This window comes from Oryx dammah, unplaced genomic scaffold, assembly GCF_014754425.2.
Source record: "Oryx dammah isolate SB20612 unplaced genomic scaffold, SCBI_Odam_1.1 HiC_scaffold_9, whole genome shotgun sequence".
Classification (NCBI taxonomy): domain Eukaryota; kingdom Metazoa; phylum Chordata; class Mammalia; order Artiodactyla; family Bovidae; genus Oryx; species Oryx dammah.
This window is the reverse complement of record NW_024070193.1, coordinates 45853064-45869862: the sequence shown is the minus strand read 5'-3', so window position 1 is coordinate 45869862 and position 16799 is coordinate 45853064. Positions and strand designations below refer to the sequence as shown.

General features: G+C 44.6%; 1 protein-coding gene across 1 annotated transcript in view; it reads left to right on the top strand.

The window, feature by feature from the left end:
- TRAK1 (trafficking kinesin protein 1) overlaps nucleotides 1-16799 on the top strand; it is a 156300-nt gene that overhangs the window by 35121 nt on the left and 104380 nt on the right. The gene's annotated exons all lie outside the window — the stretch shown is intronic.

The following is a 16799-nucleotide window of genomic DNA, read 5'->3' as shown; positions in this document are numbered from 1 at the left end:
CACCCCACCCCTATCCCCACCTCTTCACCCCACCCCAGCCCCCCAGCCCTACCTCTTCATCCCATCTCCCGCCCCCACTGACCACCACCCCCCCACCCTCTCCCCACTAACCCCACTGACCATCACCCCCCCCACCCTCTCCCCACTAACCCCACTGACCACCCCCCCTACCCTCTCCCCACTAACCCCACTGACCATCACCCTCCCACTTCCCATCCCCCGACTCACTCCCTACCACCCGGGCCTTGATTTTGACACTGCCGTTGCAGGTAGGACCAGTCTGCTGCTGTCTCCTGAGGAAGGTTCTTCTCTTGTGGGTAAGAAGGAGACTTGTGGAGACTGCCCCTCTCCTTCCCCCTGGCACTGTCGCGTCTCTCTGTTTGTTGTCCCATTGCATTGGGAGCGTGGAGGCAGGGACGCAGTGGCAATGTGGGAAGGCTTCGGAGCAGAATCAGCAGCTGTCTGCCTGTCCTGGCTGGCTCCATTTCACAGTCTCACCAGCGTGCAGTTGCAGACTATCACCCTGGAAGGAGAAAGCACCTTAATGTTAAATAGTCACAGAATGTAGAGTATGTCTTGCAGTCCTTTGGGAACCTGATCAGCTTCATTTCAGGGCTAAATACACTGACTCTCTGAAGGAGTTGATGGCTTATGCAGGAGGCGGCTTTGGAAGCTAGAATGATATGCTTCAGGCCTTCAAGTTGACCTAAAGTTTATTTATTTATTTTTAAAAATCTCTTTAATTTTAGATCTACAAAAAAATTGCAAAGAGAGTTCAGAGAGTTCCCACACACCCTTGATCCAGCCTCCCCTGATGATAGCATCTTACATAACCATTGACCTCCAGTGATGGGTTTGTGTGTACATATGCAGGCAGAGAGAGACGCCTGCACAGACACACATATGGGGTATGAGGGAGGCAGGTCTGTTATCTGTTGGTCCTTTGATAGCTCATCACAGTCACACCTCCCGGGTACATTGTGGACTCTGGCCATGGCAAGAGCAGGCGAGGAGCTACTTTGAAGCTTAAGTTCCAAAGCAGGAGATACGGGGAGAACAATCAGCTGTCTGGAGCACTCTGGGTAGCATGTGAACTCAGCGCCACTTGAACTTTATTTAGTAGAGGCCTGGCCCGAGATCCTTAATATAGACATCCCAGCTATCATGTGAGAATTCCATTCTGCTCTAGTACAAGTACAAGGGAATTTGGGAATGTTTGCTTCTGCTTGTCTCAGGCTAAGTGATCTTACTCCTTTGCTTTCTGATATCTGAGTTAGGAGACTCACAATCTGTATCCATTTATTAATTTATGAATCAGAAGCAACATGTTCATCGATCCATCAATCCACCACCCTTCCATCTGTTTGCCTGGATTTTAGCTTTATTCATTTCGCTCTGGAAGTGGTCCAGACTGCTTTGGAAGGGGACATTCAATCCAGATGATGACAGCCGTTGGCACTCACTCTGGGGCTTAGGAGGGAACCCACACCCTTCTAACGCCATTCCTCCAGGGCGCAGCTGTCTCTCCTAGAGACTAGGGACAGCTGTTCCTGGTGAGGGCCGCCGTGCTGTGGGAGAAGAGGATGTTGAAGTTGCAAGAGGAGCTGTGGCCAGGATCCTGCTCACATGGGTGCTTCAGGAGACTCCTACAGTGGACAAGGTTTTGACAGTGGATGAAATCACCTGCCTTCTGATATATCCACTTTCCTCTGGGTGAATGGAATTTTCCAAAAGTGGGAGTAGAATGCTGCCAGCTATTGATATAGAAATTTCTTACTTTTTTACAGGACTATGGGTATTTCAAAGTGCTGCCCCATTAGGGGAGATGCAAACAAAATACTTTAATGCTTTAAATTCCTTTGGGGTAAGGATTTTTTTTTTAATTTTTGAATATATTCCCCCCCATAATCAGGGTCAATTTTAAAAAGGTAAACATGCATTCCCATGTTAAAAGAAATTCCAGTTATACCTCTAGCATTAAAAAAAATGTGTATATATATATATATATAAATATATACTTGTCTCAGAGACTGTTTTTTGTCTAAGCTTTTGGAAGCTACAAAATCAGCTTAAATACAGTAAGATTTTACTGCTGTGCCACTGAACAAACTTTCTGTTTGAGTCATCACACTTTTGAGGCTTGCTTATTTTGTTTTTGTTTCTTTTTTTTCACTGACCACGTATGCTCCTTGTTTGTGAAAAACCATTTGTGTGCATACTGTCTGTATGCCTCAAAACAAGAGAGTTTGCTGTTGAGAAAGGGCAGAACAGGACCAGGTCTCTAACAAAGACTGTTCAGTCTTCTGTGAAATATAATTTTCATCAGTGAAGGTTCCATTTCGTTGGAGAATAGTGGTGGATGGTCATTCTGTCCTGCTAGCTAGGTTTCCCTGGGACCTGCCCCCTCCAAAGGAATTGTTCTCCAGGCTCTGTGGGCTAGAACCAAGGCATAGTTGTCTTACTGAGGGAGGGGGCTCTGCACTTCCTTGTGTATCCCTGCCTACAAACACCTCAGAAAGATAAATGGCATTATCTCTACATTTTAGATGTAGAATGTAACCTCAGAAAGTTGAAGAAACTCAACTGAGGTCACATGGGTAGTGAGTAGTGAAGTCAGAATTCTAGGCCTGATTTTCCAATTTCAAATCCAGCACTCATTCTTCTTAGACCAGGGCTCAACAAATCACGTTCTATAGGCCAACTCCATCCCTCTGATCTGCTGTTGTAAATAAAGTTTTATTGGAACACAGCCATACCCATGTGTTTGCATATTATCTCTGGCTTCTTTTGGAGAAGGAAATGACAACGCACTCCAGTATTCTTGCCTAGAGAATCCTGTGGACGGAGGAGCCTGGTGGGCTGCTGTCCATGGGGTCACACAGAGTTGGACATGACTGAAGCAATATAACATGCATGCATGCATTGGAGAAAGAAATGGCAGCCCACTCCAGTATTCTTGCCTTGAGAATCCCAGGGACAAAGGAGCCTGGTGGGCTCCCATCGATGGGGTCGCACAGAGTCGGAAACAACTGAAGCGACTTAGCAGCAGCAGCAGTAGCTGGCTTCTTTTCTGCTGCTGTGACAGAGTTGAGTAGTTGTGCAGAGATCGTACTGCTTTCGAAACCTGAGATACTCACTTCTTTTCCTTTTACAAAAAAAAAGTTTGTCAACCCTTGTCCTTGACCGTGAGCTGAAGAAGCATTCACATTCTCTGTGCTATCAGACTTTTCTTCTAGGGAAGCCTTTGTGACGATGTGAGTTCTTGCTCTTTGGAAAGAGTGTGAGCCATGTGGTGAAGGCAGAGAAGGCAGACAGGAGCCGCACAGCTGTGCCTTATTGTCTAAGGGGAAGGTTGATGCCTTGATCTGAGCTGGGCTACAGATTGTTCTCTAGTGGAGAAGTGGAGTCTATATCTTTTCCATTTGAATCTGGGGTGGCCTTGGGACTTACTGTTACCAATAGATTGCAGCAGAAGTGACACAGTGTAACTCTCAAGACCAAGTTTAAAGAGATCTGCGAATTCTGCCTCATACTTTGAACACTCCCGCCTCCACTGGAGAAGCCCAGTGACGGAAACGACACGTTTCCACCTGAGAGAGGTCCCAGTCTTGCAGGCATCCCTGCCACATTACTGGACACATGAGATAACTCATTTAAAATGCTCTGACCCTTGTTATCACCTGATCGACTTCATGAGGGACCCCAAGTGAGACCAGCAGAAGGACCGTCTAGTTGAGCCTCTGCCACACCCACAGAAATGTGAGAATCACTGTTTGTTTGTTTGTTTGTTTAGCACCTACGTTTGGCACTGGTTTGCTGTTTCATGATACATAATGGAAATACCCCAAGATCAAGGTGAGATAAGACCTGGGGGACATGTCACAGAACCCTTATGGACTGGGTAGTGATACATCAGAAAAAAATGAATTCTCTCACAGTCAGACCCAAGTCAGTGCAGGAAGACTTTTAGTTGTAACACTGAACTTGCTGAATTACCCAAATGTAATTCCTAAGAACTCTTAGGATGTTGTCAACTGGAATCTGGGAAGCTACCATGTGATTCTGGACTAGTAAGGGCAGGATGTATCTTGCTTTATTACGGACTCATTGTGCAAAAGCAAAAAATAAACAGTTTAAGAAGCTTTCAGAATGTTTCCTAAAATACTGAAATTAAAATATTTGTGCTAGACTGGTTAGAAATGAAAATGCTGTTCTGAAAATGATCTGTGAATTGATTTTACCTTAGAATATTAAGGGTACATTTTCTTTTTTTTTTTAATGCCTATTTATTTTTATTTATTTATTTGGCTGCACCATGTCTTAGTTGAGGCATGTGGGGTCTAGTTCCCAGACCGGGGATCGAACTCAGGCCCCCTTCATTGGGAGCATGGAGTCTTAGCCACTGGACCACCAGGGTAGTCCCCAAGGGTACATTTTCAATGGGTTAAGTAGCCACATTTTTTTTCAGTAGTTCTTTTGAGTAAAGGCTGTTTATTTTACTGCTGTTTGGTTCTAATCAGAGGTCACAGAATATGGAAGCTCTGGAGTAGATTTTAAAACATGTGCCTTTCTGCAGATCTCAATTGGTGGTGCTGGTTTATACTGAGAATTCCTGGCCTCTGGGCCATGAAGCGCTCATATCAGAGCCCATGGTTTCCTTTAACTCATTGAGTATCTCAGGGTGAACTTTGCAGCTGAGATGACGTCTGCCATGCTGGATTATTTGCCTCCTGGATGAAGGCCGAGCTCTTTTTAGCACGAGGTACGAGACCAGGGCCACCTTAGTGTACAATTACATAGATTACAGTGTGAGTAGTAACAGTGTGGAGCTGTATGCTCAAGTAGCCTACGTCTGCCCCCCCTCCCCCTAAATCTTAAAATCCACCCATGTTGAACTTTTTTAGGGTTTTCTTGTGGCTTCTGCCAAAAATGCCTTCCCTGCCCTTCCAACTAAACTAACAACCCTCAAATCTTGTTCTAAACAACACCAATATATTTGCACATTGTACCCCCAAATAATATAAAAGTTGGCTGTCCTCATACTACTACATGAATATTTCTTGGAAGGACTGATGCTGAAGCTCCAATACAGTGGCCACCTGATGCGAAGAGCAGAATCATTGGAAAAGATGATTTTCCTGATGCTAGGAAAGATTGAAGGCAGGAGAAGGGGGAGATAGAAGATGAGATGGTTGAATGGCTTCATTGAGTCAGTGGACATGAGGTTGAGCAAACTGTGGGAGACAGTGAAGGACAGGGAAGCCTGGTGTGCTACCGTCCATGGGGTTGGAGACAACTGAGCGAAACTGAACAACGGTACCACTACCATCAACACACCTACTAAATCAGATTCAAAATTTACTACTTGGCATTCTTTGTTACCGTAAGGAATGTATCTCATCAAGCCAGTAGAGAGGATTGTGTGCAGGAGTGTCATTGATGCTTTTTTTTTTCTGATTTTTTTTTTTTTTTTGATTAATGCTTTCTTTTCTTCTGTGTGCTAAAGTTGCTAAGATTGTTACTGTTTGCTCTATGGTTATGTTTACCTCTTTCTGTTTCCATGCAATATTAGAGCTTCCATCTTCACTGACTTAATTAAAATTTTAGATTATGTAAAACATTAACATGCTCCAAAGTCCAAAGTATAGGAAAAGCTATACACAAAGGTGGCTCATTACATTCTTAATTCTTTCACCGTATTCCTACCCACTCCCAAAGGGAATCTATTTCCAGTTGTTAATTTATCCCGTGTTTCTTTTTGTAAAAATAAATAGCTACTTATGTGTGAATATTTTGTTTCCCTTTTTCTTTGTAGAGAAAAGTAATAATGTTTTCATGTTTTTCTTTTTCACTTAACAGTATATTCCAGAGACTGTTCTAGAATGTGTTTATGGAGCTCTTCCTGCCATAATTTTTCTGGGCTTCCCTGGTGGCTCAGAGGGTAAATCGTCTTCCTGCAATGCAGGAGACCTGGGTTTGATCCCTAGGTCAGGAAGATGCCCTGGAGAAGGAAACGGCAACCCACTCCAGTACTCTTGCCTGGAAAATCCCATGGACGGAGAAGCCTGGGATCCCAAAGAGTTGGACAACTGAGCGACTTCACTTCCACTTTCCCGCTATATTTTTTCTTTACTTACTGCTGCATGGTATTCCGTTGTTTGGTTGAATGAACTCCTATATAGAAACACTGAGATTGCTTCCAGTGTTTGACTCTTACAATTAATTTGTGTTATAATGAATAACTGTGTGATTTTTAAAATGTTTCCCTATGTTTTACCTATACCCTGCTCCATTTACTTCTGAGTATTATACTTTGCTGTCTTACTTGGCATTTTATCTTCCATTGCATCTTCTAAAAGTGGGAGGAAGATCTAAACAAACATTTCTCCAGAGAAGATATACAGATGGCCAACAAGCATATGAGAAGATGCTCAACATTGCTCATTATTAGAGAAATACAGATCAAAACAAGGAGGTTTCACTTCTCACCGGTCAGAATGGCCATCCTCAAAAAATTTACAAACAATAAGTGCTGGAAAGTGTGTAGAGAAAAGGGACTTTCTTGCCCTGTTGATGGGAATGTAAATTGACAGAGCCACTATAGAGACAGTATGGAGATTTGTTAGAAAACTAGGAATAAAATTACCTTGACCCAGCAATCCCACTGCTGTGCATATACCCAGAGAAAACCATAATTGAGAAGGACACATGCCCCGTGTTCCATAGCAGCACTGTTTTGTGCTATATTCATCTGGCTTAGATGTCAGTGTTATATTTGCTTAATAAGAAATTGATTTTTTTAAATTTCCTATACTCTGAAACAATTTAACTATAATTGGAATTATCTAGTCTTTGAAGGTCTAACACAATTCTCCTGTAAAATTCTGACTGTAAATTGAACAGTAAAATTAGTTGGAGAAAAGTCTCATTATGTGAAGCTTAAGGATTTCTTTAAAAAATCTTATATATTGGGTTATATGTCACAATTGTAAGTATAAACAATAAGCTAATTGCAACTACCTATCTATATTCCAGAGATAACTGGAATTTTGCAAAATTATGTATAAAAGAGGGAAATCATTCTGTCTTAGTGGAAGCAAAGATTCCAGGACACTGCCCCTCTTTTTTTCTATAGACCATGCTAATAGAGGCCAGGTAGATAACACAAAGCAATGAGACCAACTACGTACCATGTACTAGGGAGCAATACATGGTGCTTAATGGCAGCCCACTCCAGTACTCTTGCCTGGAAAATCCCATGGACGGAGGAACCTGGTAGGCTGCAGTCCATGGGGTCGCACAGAGTCAGACATGACTGAAGCGACTTAGCAGCAGCAGCAGCAGCAGCTCCTAACCAAGTGTTACTTCTCAGTAAAATCTCAAGAACGTGAGCCTGAAGTTGCCAGCTCTCCAGATTTATCAAGAGGAGCTGAGAAATCCAGATTGTTTTTTGCTGTTAACACTTAATGAGTTTTAAGATTTGGCAATTAGTTCAAATATTGAAAGCACAATGTAGGCGAAACATAACACAGTTGTAAAAGTGTGACCCCATCAGTTCTCCTGAGGTCATGCAGGTAGTGTCGTTTTGATGTTGAGCATCAAACATCTTAGCTGGGTCTGCTGTTCAACTTTGACTTGTGAAGAAGCTGTGTTAGACCCGCCACAGCTATCGAGAGATGCTGTGTGCTCTGTGTTGGAAAGATGATGGGGAGAGAGAGAGAACCTGACTTGATAAATAAAGTTGCATGTGGGTATTGGTCCCTCTGAGCAAGGTCATGAGCAGGCAGAAGCGGTGCCTCTGTGCGGCCTCCTGCAGTTGGCACCCTTGGAAGGTGGTGTCTGGTGGGGACTAGTGAGGCGCCAGCCCTCTTCTGCTTAGGGATGACTCAGTTCTCCCTGCTCCCGCCCCTCCCACTCCCCTCCCACCTCCTGCCCCATCGCCCGCCCCCCACCATCCCGTTCCTCCTTTTACTTCCTGTCTTGCTGCTGTATTTATACATTGTGCTTATCATGGTCCCTCACCCTAGGGACCTCCTGCCATCCCACGAAGCTCTGTGACTCAAGGCGCAACTGTCAGATTCACTCACTGAGTGCTTGGCTGTTTTGACCAGTTTCCTAGTAACAGCCTTGTTAATTTCAGTCGGAAAGACTTAATTGGGTGCCTTTTTCTGGGAGGGGAGAGTGTGCTTCCTGATTCAGCCCCTTGGTGGCTCTGATCTCTGACCTCATTGCTTCCTGGGATGTTCTTATATAGAGACTTTTGGCTTCTGCTCCCAATACCATGCATTCCTAATTATTTTTGCTACTTCATGAGTAATAGCAAGGTCTGCTTGCGTTACTTACTGAAAGTGGATAATAAAAATTGAGCTAAGATGATGAAAATTGAGCTAAGATGCCCCATTCCTCTCTTGCCATTTCCACATGCCTGCATCAGTGCTATGTGGAGAATTTGTTCTTTGCCATCAAGCTGGTTTGAGTCTAGAATCTGACTTTGAGTGTGGACCAAGTGGGGCCCAATTGCCTCTTGGGGATTATTTAGAATTAATAAAATCAGGAATGGGACACCTTTTGACTGCACGTGTGCCTGAAGTACAAATTGTTAGCCAAATGAACTTTTATGTGGTACAGTTTATCTAGAGGATTAGGAATTTAAGGGCTTTATTTATTGATTACAGTTAAGCACATTTTATTGCAAAGAACAATATTTGTAGCTAAGTAGCCGTGTCCAAGCTGAGATGTTTCTTCTTACTTGATCCTACAGTGAAGTCAGCGTAAGCGACAACTTCTGTTTCCATAGCTGTGGAATCTGTTTTCAAAAACACAAGGCTATGATTTCACTGTAGGTCAGCACACATGGAGAAGCCGATATGGAAATGGAAAGAATCTTTCTTCGAGACACAATTTAAAACAAAAACTTCCTGTCCTCCTTTGATGTTTAGATGCAATTTCCCCCTTTAAGTTTTACGGGTTAATTTCAGAGGTTGACCGTGAGATGGTCCTGGTTGATGGTACTTCTGTCACTCAGGAAGCCCCTCAAACATTTCCTTCTCATTTCCTGATATAATGGCTGACTCAGTGGAAAGCCATTATACGTTTTGGTCACCGCCATTGTGAGTAGCCTGTCATGTAGTTGTGGCTAAGACAAAACAGCTGGGTTGGTTATGTTCAGTAGGTTTGAGCATAACGGCCACATCATTTAATTAAGTCCACACCCCAGCTTTTACTATGTTTCCCAGGCATTGGGGACACAACAGTGAAAAATCAGAAATAAGTATTTTACTCATTTCTTCCCAAACCATACAAGGCATGGAATACAAATTGTGTGTCCTTGGACTTTTTATAAAAAGCCTGATTGTGGAAAATGCCTGTTGACATAGAGCCCCCATTTCCTCAACAGGTTCACCCCTACTTTCAGAGGGTTTCTGAGCAGAGCTATTATTTATTGAACATTTATTAAGGGCTACCTGGGTTCGATCTCTGGGTTGAGAAGATCCCCTGGAGAAGGGAACGGCTACCCGCTCCAGTATTCTGGCCTGGAGAATTCCATGGACTGTATAGTTCATGGGGTTGCAAAGAGTTGGACACGACTGAGCAACTTTCACTTTCACTAGAGGACATTTTGACTATAGTGTATTAGCTCCTTTCACCCCCATGAGAGACTTGCCCTGTTAGGTATTAATATTACTTCCCATTTTGTAGATGAGAAAACTGAGGCTTAATTGACTTTAACTTGCCCAGCATCCCATGGTGACTCATGGCGACTGTGTCTTTCTGTCCCCAGAGGGGTTGAGCTTATAGTGGGTGTGCTTTAGGAAATGCAGTTGCGCCTGTGTGGCCAGCGTGAGGAAATGTGGTCATATCCAGGCTGTTTAAATGTGTGGGCTGGTCAGATGATGCCGCAGTCAGTGCTGAAGCATGGAGAGGTTGGGGCTGGACTGTTGTGCTGGAGGACAGCCAAGGACCTAATAAGGAGGGGTAACAAGACTGTTTGGGTGTAGTTCTGTGGATGGGGAAAGGATGCTTACAGAGATGAAATTCTACTGGAAGTACTCTTCAGTTATATTTTATGCATGTTGTTTTTATTAAAACAGAGACACTATATTCTAAACACTGTTTTGTGACCTGCCTTTTTCCCCATTCATTTTATCCCAAGCATCTCTTCTTGGCTTGCATGGGTTTCTCTGCAGTATCATTAGAAATGGGACATGTGCAGGCCTCTTATATGGTTGGACCATGCTTTATTTTTATTGAAATCTGTATTATTAGATAACTTTGTTTTTCGGTTTCTTATTGTGACTTAGTGCTGAAGGGGGAAAGGTCAGTCTCTGCACACAGTTACGGTTTTTCCTTAGGAAATTATTGCAGAAGTGGAATTGCTTTTTTTTTGTAAATTAATTTATTTATTTTAATTGGAGGCTAATTACGTTATAATATTGTAGTGGTTTTTGCTATACATTCACATGAATCAGCCATGGGTATACAAAGAATTAATCTCAAAAATATACAAGCAGCTCATGCAGCTCAATACCAGAAAAATAAATGACCCAATCAAAAAATGGACCAAAGAACTAAACAGACATTTCTCCTAAGAAGACATACAGATAGGTAACAAACACATGAAAAGATGCTCAACATCACTCATTATCAGAGAAATGCAAATCAAAACCACAATGAGGTACCATCTCATGCCAGTGAGAATGGCTGCTATCAAAAAATCTACAAACAATAAATGCTGGAGAGGGTGTGGAGAAAAGGGAACCCTCTTACACTGTTGGTGGGAATGCAAACTAGTCCAGCCACTATGGAGAACAATGTGGGGATTCCTTAAAAAACTGGAAAATAAAACTGCTATACGACCCAGCAGTCCCACTGCTGGGCATACACACTGAGGAAACCAGAATTGAAAGAGACACGTGTACCCCAATGATCATCGCAGCACTGTTTATAATAGCCAGGACATGGGAGCAAGTTAGATGTCCATCAGCAGACGAATGGATAAGAAAGCTGTGGTACATATACACAATGGAGTATTACTCAGCCATTAAAAAGGATGCATTTGGAACTGCTTTTGATGTACGCTTCTGAGCATGAACCACCTCATAACCTGCATGATCAGCAGCACAGATTATAAGTAGGGGAAAAAGTGTGCAGTGGGATAGATGGCAAAAGAGTGTCTCATACTTGTTTTCATTTTTGTTTTTCTGATTACTTGTGATTTTTCTCCTGAAAACTACTATTTGAATTTTTTCTCATAATGATTCCCTACATGAGCCTTTTTATTGGAGAAGTTAACATTTTTTCAGTATAAAATAATTTTCATACTTTCTTTGAAAGCGTTTGTCTTATAATTGACATTCTCTTATAATCTTGAATTTTTCTTTTTCATGTAGGATTGCCTGTTTATATCCCACCTGGTTTTTGAAATATTTCAGATCTACGTAAGTGGTAAGAGAGGATGTGCTCTACGTGCTGTTGCTTTAGTCATGTCTGACTCTTTATGACCCTGTGGACCATGGCCCTCTGTCTGCGGTATTTTCCAGGCAAGAAAACTGGAATGGATTGCCATGCCCTCCTCCAAGGGATCTTCCCGACCCAGGGATTGAACTCCTGTTTCCTGCATTGGCAGGTGGGGTTTTTTTTTTTTTTTTTTTTTTACCACTAGCGCCACCATGGAAGCCCCAGAGAAGGATACCATGAACTAAATAGATGTTTGCATTTATTGGTATGTTTGCATGTGCTAAGGCATTAAACATAAACACCCTTGGGTTCAACACCAGCCCCACCTCTGGGTTCTTGGGACTGTGGGGAGAAACCTCCAGCCCCAGTTTCCCTGCCAACAACTGGAGGAGGGGCATGATGCCGGCCTACAGGTCTTGTGAGTTTTAGGTCAGCATTCCCTGGGATAATGCACACAGGCCTGGCCGGGCTCACAGTCACAGTCACTGCGATAAATGGGAACCGTTCGTGCTCTTTTCCTTGTTGGAGTCATTATGAGTTTTTAAACTCCAGACTCCACCTGGGGAGTGAGTGCAGTGAGAGCCAGGACCCAAGGAGGGGTCATGTACAGAGACCTGTTCTCTTCCCTCTTCCTTTCCCACCCTGGCCCCACATTCCTGGGCCTCTTTCTCACTCTGGTTATTGTATTAACTTTATCCTCAAGCGTGACAGCACCGCAGCTGCTGTTCTGGCTGTACATGGTTTATTACTGACTCTGGCCTCATGCACTTGCCTTGTCCGTGGATCCCAACTCTCTCTCTCCCCATTTCTTGCTCCCCAGACATCCCGCACCCCTTCGAAGTGGCAGCGCACACAATGTGGACTGCAGGGCTTGTTTGGGACATGTAGGTTTTCTCAGGGGACGTTTTCTTTCTTCATAGCAACGTCTTTCTATTCTGGACTCACAGAGATTTCCAGCAAGCCACCCCACAAGGGCTTGGGATGAAGTTCTTGTTCTTGCCACCCTGTCTGACTTTGACCAGCTTCTAGTCAAAGGCTGGACTCCTCCCTGGACTTGGAGATATGGAGAGGACTCTGCTGCAGATCTGAATTTTCTGATAGGGGGTTAGAATTGGGGCAGGGAGCATACGGGCGGGGATGCTCCACAAAGAACCATCTCCAGCCTACCTGCTGCCCATCAGGCTGGCCTTACATTCCCTGGCTGGCAGAATGAAGTGTCCAGAGAGCACTGCTTCCCCCCAGTTTGGCTTGGAAGCACAGAGCAGCCCTGTAGGCATATTGGGGAGCGTGTCTGCAGGGGAGCGTGTGGTTCCTATGCTAACTTGGGAGACAGTGCTCCCTTAACACCTTGCTCAGCTTTTAGGGTCTCTTAGGTAACTTATATCTGTGCTGGACGTGGGCCAGCTGGTCTCCCTGAACTTGCTTTGTGCTGGAAGACACATGAAGGTTCTGTTGGGGATGAAAGAGAAGAGGCTCCACAGCACAGCCTCCCTACTTGGTCTCCTTTCCCCAGAGAGGGAGCTATTTATGGTGCGTTATAAATCTGCTGCCGCCAGCCGGATAGACCGGGATTGTTACGTAAGACTGTTAGAGCGTGCTGCCTTTTTATTCTCCTTTTTTCAGGAGATGCGGCAGGGCTTGCAGAAGGCAGGGTAGCTGGGCACTTCTGTTCTGTGGGTTGCAGCAGAATTATTTTTGGAAACCAAGGAATTTGGTCACATGACAGTTTTCATTCAGTGAGACCTGATGGATGAAATAGATTGCTCCTTACTTCTTAGGGATCTGTAGGGGACCGTGGCTTTGTTGGTGGATTTGTTTCTGTCCTTAGCACAGTTTAGAAAGAGAAGGTTGAGTTATGGGTCTAAGCTTGGTCAGAGTCATTGCCTTGAGTGATGGAAGTTTTCTTTGAGTGAGTCTTGATTTTTAAAAAATAGTGGGGTGGGTGGAGTGGGGTGAGATTCACCTTCAGAGCTGGAAACAGTATAGCCTTAAGAATGAAATTTCTTTCACATGTGTATGTGGGTGCCTAGGCATGAGAACGTGTGGAAGAGAGAGACAGAGCAAGGGAGGAAAGACACAGAGGCATCCCACACATACTAGGTGCATGTATAGAAGCCGCTCACGTGATGGGTGCACCTCTCCGGTGCACGGGTCAGGGGCATGTGACAGGCGCACATCTCTGCTGCACAGGTCAGCGACACGTGGCGGGGACACGTGACGGCAGCTGCGCATGTGTCAGGCACGCCTGTTGGGTTCATGCGTGAGGTGCAAGTGCTGTATGCCTGTGACGGCACAGGTGTTGGTCACACGTGATGGGTACAAGTGTGCGGCCCCCTTTGCATGCTCAAGTTCTTCCTTCAGTCATTCTAGGATTAGTCTCCAGATGTCCCAGCCCCTCGCTTTCCAGGGACCCTCAGGGGTCTCATAGGACTTCACAGAAGGCCACGGTAGCCCTCCTGGAGACCATAGGGCATCTCCTTTCCTGTGCCTTTGGTTCCCAGCATGGCTCCGACTTTCTGGCTGTGAAAGTGAAGTCGCTCAGGCGTGTCCGACTCTTTGTGACCCCAGGGACTGTAGCCTATCAGGCTCCTCCGTCCATGGGATTTTCCATGCAAGAGTACTGGACTGGGCTACCATTTCCTTCTCCAGGGGATCATCCCAACCCCAGGGATTGAACCCAGGTCTCCTGCATTGCACACGGACACTTTACTGTCTGAGCCACGAGGGAAGCTGTACTTGCTGATATTAGCTGTTCCAAGTCTTCTTACTCGTTCTGTGGGTAGCCACATATACCCTCTCCCAAACTGCTCCTTCCCTGTGCAGTGTCGTGGTGTAGCAGTAGTTGAAAATTTTGAGTAAATAAGAAATACTTCCGGTCCTGCTTCTTGCCAGTTATATGAAGAAAACTTTGAGCAAGTCGCTTAAATTCCCTACCCCTGTTCCCCACCCCTACCTCACAAAATGAGGAGATCTACCAAGCTGTGCTGTAGATTTATTTTTACAGGACAAAAGGCATTACGCCCATGTGAAAGCCCACAGTGAGCAGTATCCTCCTGTAGGGCCAGTGGCTGCTTTTGGCAGTTCTGCACTATTGCTGCAAAACTGCAGCCCATCTCCTCCCTCTCCAGCTGTTCCACTCTTACATCATATTTTCCACTCTTTAGCCCCTTGTCCTGTTATTTAAGGAGCTGGCCAGAAAGGTCAGATGAGGTGGTAGAAGAGGAGCAAACCAGTACAGTCACCCATCAGCTGTGAGCCAGCTCGCCATGGCCCTGGAGGCCAGACCCCATCTCTGGGCTATCTGTGGCGTATTTCCTACAAGGAATTGAGTGGTCTCCATGGGGTTTTGAGTTCCTCTGCCTCTGTTATGGCAAGAGCCTTGTTTTTAAAGACAGTGGACATGGCAACCCACTCCAGTATTCCTGCCTGGAAAAGTCCATGGACAGAGGAGCCTGGCGGGCTGCAGTCCATGGGGTCACATGACCACATGTGTGCATGAGAGTGGAGTGTGACGGGTTGGTAGCAATAAACTGGTAGAACTAAAAAAATAAGACAGTGGACAGATGCAGGAGAATGATCACTGGTCAAGATCCCGTGAAACGTCTGATTCTCCATTGGACATAGAACAACTTTAAACACATAAGCACAATATATTCACAACTCTAATAGTGCAGCATCTTTGGAGCCATTTAAATCTAGGTTCATGCATGTGGACTCTAAAATGTGACACAAACGTCTGCAAAACGGACTCACAGACATAGAGAACAGACTTTGGTTGCCGAGTGGGGGGAGGTGTTGCGGGAGGAATGGAGTGGGACATTGGGGTTAGCAGATATAAGCATTTATATAGAGAGTGGATAAACAACAGGGTCCTGCTATGTAGCGTGGGGAACTATATTCAATATCCTGTAATAAACCATAATGGAAAGAATATGAAAAAGAATGTATATATGTATAACTGAATCACTTTGCTGTATAGCAGAAATTAATACAACATTGTAAATCAACTAAATGTCAATGAAAAAATATGATAAAGGGAAAAAAAAATCTAGGTTCAAATCCTGGATAAGTTATTTAATCTCTCTGAGCCTGTTTTCCCTCCTGTAAAAAGCAGATACTGATATTACTTTATAGGTTGTGAACCTTGAACAAGGTCATGTATATAAAAGACCAAGCCCAGTGCCAGACCTGCAGCTCATTTTGCAAGGAATGCTGGGGCTCTCTGCACTTTCAAAAAGCACATGTTCATCTTACCACCTGTTAAGCAGGCAGCAGTTTGCTCAGAGAAGTAGTTGAAGATGGCAACAAAGTGCATGGCCCTGGCCGGAGAGGGGCAAGCCCTGGTGCCAGTCATGCCATAGTCAAGATATTAATAGGTTGTAAGCAAGTCATCCTGAAGCAGGTGTCAAGGTTCTGGAGTGTTCACCCTGATTTCAAATGGGTCTTTTCCTTTAGCACCATCCACAGCCTGCAAGTTCCCTGGCCTAATGTTATTATTCCTAAGATAAAAATAAGTATTGAAAAAATGCCTGCACTGCACATTCAGGTGCTTAAATGCTTATGATCCTTAGGGCAGGTCTCCTAACTTTTAATTCAGTTTCAGGCCTACTGTCCTAGGCCTGGCAGACTATCTGCTTTTGTTGTGTCTGCTTCTTCCAGCAACTTGACAACTGGTTGGTGGTACCCAGGTTTTATAGATGAGTCTATCTGGGACCTGACCCCTGCAGTCTGTAGGGAATGGTTGAGCTGGGACTAAACCCAGTCCTGTGTGATACCCATTGTTGGATCTAAATCTTCCTGTAGAACCAAAAGGGTCTGGGTGGCTGTGGGCTGACTGGTTTGCCTTCTCACTAGGCTTGGGGAAATGTGGGGCCTTCTAAAGCATCCTGTTTCTTTTAGAACCAAAGGCCCTTGACGGAGGCAAAATCTCAAGTTGTTCTATCAAGATTCCTATCCCTTGGTTAATCAGTCAAGCAGTGATCTAGGTACTGCTAAGAGAGGACTTTGCAGATGGAAATAAGGTTATTGATCATATGACTTTAAGATAGGGAGATTGTCCTGGATTCTGAGCCTTTGAAAACAGAAAAGAGCAGGAGAGGAGGCTAGAAAGATGCAGCAGAAGCAGATAGCACATGTGGACTCAACATGCCTTTGCTGGCTCTGAGACGTAGGGGTCACGTGCCGGGATTGGAGAGAGGCCTTTCAGAGCCCATGGAAAGCATAAGAAGGAACATGGGCAGCCCCAAGCAACAAAGACCAGCCCCAGGCTGACAACCAACATGGAAGTACGGTCATCAGTCCTGCAGCCACAAGTAGCTGATTTTTGCCAACACTCTGAATAA